This window comes from Jaculus jaculus, chromosome 1 (assembly GCF_020740685.1).
Source record: "Jaculus jaculus isolate mJacJac1 chromosome 1, mJacJac1.mat.Y.cur, whole genome shotgun sequence".
Lineage (NCBI taxonomy): Eukaryota > Metazoa > Chordata > Mammalia > Rodentia > Dipodidae > Jaculus > Jaculus jaculus.
This window is the reverse complement of record NC_059102.1, coordinates 163,311,582-163,315,621: the sequence shown is the minus strand read 5'-3', so window position 1 is coordinate 163,315,621 and position 4,040 is coordinate 163,311,582.

Sequence of the window (4,040 nt, the reverse complement as noted above, 5' to 3'; positions counted from 1 at the left end):
CTAGGCGCCAGGCCGCGCCTCCGGATGCCCAGCCACACCCCCTACGCTCATTGCCATTGGCCAGTGCAAAGGGAGAGGCCCGCTGATTGGCTGTAGGGGGCGGAGCCTTCGGGAGCGAGAAAGGGACTGGGCTCTCAGCGTGAAACAGTGCTCTCAATCACGCTCTACGCCTGCGTATAGGGACTAGGTGGGAGGACCTTTAACCTCCTTGCTACAGGCTACGGGAAGGCTGTTGTGGTGGTGGTGGTGGTGGTGGTTGGGGGGTGGGGGTATCCTGGTGAGGAATGCGCATGTGCGCACTCGTCTGCCTCCTTTAGGTAGAGAAAGTTTTAAAGGGACAGTGTACCACGAAACTTTGTAGATGGCTTTCCAGAGGAATAGTCAGTGTACATCTGCATCTCGAAAATAAATGACTTCACATCTGTATTTTATAAAACGTTTCGTTATTTTTTTCGTTCAGACTTCTTATTTATTTATTTATTTACAAGCACAGAGAAAGAGACAGACAGAATGGGTGCTCCAGAGCCTCTAGCCGATGCAAATGAATTCCAGATGCGTGTGCTACTTTGTGTATCTGGCTTTAAGCTACTACTGGGGAATCGAACTAGAGTTGTTAGGCTTTGCAGGCAACCGCCTTAGCCGCTGAGCCTTCTCTCAGCCCTCATTCAGACTTCCATTATTTTAATTATTTATTTGAGAAAGAGGTAGACAAAGTGTGGACATGCCACTGCAAACGAGCTCAGTTAGTTCATCTGGCTTTTAAAAAAATTATTGATTTGAGAACGACAGAGAGAGAGAGAATGGGCGCACCAGGGCCCTCCAGCCACTGCAAACAAACTCCAGATGCACGCACCACCTTGTGCATCTGGCTTATGTGGGTACTGGGGAATCTAGCCTCTAACGGGGTCCTTTGGCTTCACAAGCAAGTGCTTAACCACTAAGCCATCTCTCCAGCCCTCATGTGGCTTTTACTTTTTTTTTCTTTTTTCCAGGAAGGGTCCCACTCTGGTCCAGGTTGACCTGGAATTCACTATGTAGTCTCAGGGTGGCCTCAAACTCACAGTGATCCTCCTATGCCTGTTGGGTTTAAAGGTATTTAGACTTCTTAAAATCAGGTTTCTAAATGTTGTCTAGCCCATAACCAGGAAGGTCTTTTTTCTCCTACACCTCCTCAGCTAGGAGTGCTCAGCAGGAGATTAGTGGGCCCTCCCTTCTTTATTCAGTTGGTCAGGCCTTGGGGCCTTCTCTTGAATAATAATAGCTTTTCATATCTATAATCCTAAAATCAATAAAGAACAATTTAACCTCCTTTGAGCTGGCATCTACAGTATGTGTACAGTCTAAAGCTAAAAACCTGCTTTGATGGCTGATCTGAAACTCACTATCTAGACTAGCCTAGCCATGAATTTGTGGTAATCCTCCTCAAAACAAAACAAATTTTAAGCACTCGCCTTTAATCCCAGCTCTTGGAAGGAAGGATCGCTGAGAGTTTGAGGCTACCCTAAAACCCTACCTTGAAAAAACAAACAAAATTAATCTACTACTAATAATAAAGCAGGTATGGTGGACTGAGGCAACCGGATTGCTGTGAGTTTGAGGCCAGCATAGGCTACAGAATAACTGCTTAGATTTAAATAAACAAACAAACATGTCTGGAGATGTAGCTAAACTAATGAGTGCTGACCTAGCATGCACAAACCTCTGGGTTCCATTCCCAGCACCACATGAACCTGTAATCCCAGCATTTAAGATCAGAAGTTCGGGCTGGAGAGATGGCTTAGTGGTTAAGTGCTTGCCTGTGAAGCATAAGGACCCCAGTTTGAGGCTCGATTCCCTAAATACACAAGGGGGCACATACATCTGGAGTTCCTTTGCAGTAGCTGGAGGCCCTGGTGTGCCCATTCTCTACCTATCTGCCTTTCTGTCTGTTGCTCTCAAATACTACTACTACTACTAATAATAATAATAATAATAATAAATCAAAAGTTCAATGTCTCACTTGGCCACATATAGAATTTCAGGCTAGCCTGGGCTATATGAGATCTTAAAACTCAAAAAATAGTGCTGGACATGGTGGCAAATGCCTTTAATCCCAGCACTCAGGAAGTAGAGGTAGAAGACTCCCTGCAAATTCGAGGCCAACCTGAGAATACGTAGTAAATTCTAGGTCAGCCTCGGATAGAGCAAGAACCTACCACAAAATGCTGGAAATCAAAGGATGAAGTGACTTCTTATCTCTTGCCTAAAGGAGTTCTCTAGATCTGTTTTGCCACAAACCTGAGCCCCTCATGGAATTTAAATCTAATCCTGACTTTGTGGTTAGTCAAATTCGGCCCCCAGCATTTGGTGTCCTGGCAGGCCTCTTCCTGAGCCGCTAGCCCAGACCAATCAGCTGTTTCTTAGCTGAAGCCCACCACAATAAGGTTATAAGATGTATGACAGGGGATAAATTCTTTTGGCTGACTCCTAAATTTCCATGTTCTAGTCAGCCTTCCTCGTGTCAGCCTGGGAGAGGGGAGACCCCATCCTTACTCCCACACTGGCTCTCTACTCTCTCCTGCCCTCCACATGGCAGGAATCCTCTGAATTTTCTTCTCTTTCCTTCTCTTAATCTAGGGCTGGAGATGGCTTAGTGGTTAAGTGCTTGCCTGCGAAGCCAAAGGATCTCGGTTCAAGGCTTGACTCCCCAGGACACATGTAAACCAGATACACAAGGTGGCACATACATCTGGAGTTCGTTTTCAGTGGCTGGAGGCCCTGGTGCACCCATTCTCTCTGTCCTCAAATAAGTAAATAATTTTTAAAAATCTAATGAAGTCTCTAAACCTTACAGTCTGGTCTATGGCTTTTAATTCTTTAAATTGATAAAACTAGAATTCCGGTACCCTAAATTTATTGTTTTATTGGAAAAGAACTCAAAAGTTTCCATTTTGGAAAAAAAGCAAAAAAGTATGTGTATATATGTAAATAAAAAATAAAAAGACACCATGAAGCCGGGCGTGGTGGCGCACGCCTTTAATCCCAGCACTCGGAGGCAGAGGTAGAAGGATCACCTTGGGTTTGAGGCCACCCTGAGACTCCATAGTGAATTCCAGGTCAGCCTAGGCTACAGTGAGACCCTACCTCAAAAAACAACAACAACAACAAAAAAGACATCATGAAAAGAGGGGTGTGGTGGCACACACCTTGAATCCCAGCACTCAGGAGGCAGAGGTAGGAGGATCCCTGTGAGTTTGAGGCTGCCCTGAGACTACATAGTGAATTCCAGGTCAGCCTGGCCTGGGCTTGTCACGTTACTTGCATTATCTCTTGCTGAGTAAGTTCCTAAAGGAGCTGCTCACTTTATGGGGATACTGAGACTAAGAACCCAAGCTAATGGGCAAATGAGTGGGTGAAAGGGTATATTTCCCAAGACTAGGAAACTGGGGGTATCCATTAGCTGTGTGACTACTGTGGTGTGCCATGTGCAAAGTGAACCAAGGATACAAGATAATTCCCTGCATGTCCTCCAGAGTGCCCACCTTTCTCTTAAGGGTTGATGCCTGCAAGTCCACTCCTCAGCCTGATTTGCAGTGCAGTGTATGTCACAACATTAGACAAGCCTGAGAGGTATGGTATGAAGGTTCTTTTGCCACCTTATCTGGATGGTTTATCACAAACCCCACTAAAAACCAACTTCAAAGCATAGTCCCCAACCAAACTCAGGCCTTAGAGTAGGCACTTAAAAAAAAAAAAAAAAAAGAGGTTACAAATTACCTGCAGAACTATGCCAGATGTGCTGGTGCATGCCTTTAATCCCAGTGAATTCCAGGTTAGCCTGGGGTAAAGCAAGACCCTACCTCCAAAAATCAACCCACACATAAGATCTGCAAAATCAAAGAGACAATCATCCTTTGGGAGGGACTGTAGTATTGGAGGTCATTTCTGGAGTGGCATCTCTAGGCCTTGCTTCACATTCAACAGTCCTAACAAATATGCTAACCCTGGCACCACACCAGAGGACTTCACTGGAGGAGGGGTAAAATTCAGGGCTCTGGGAG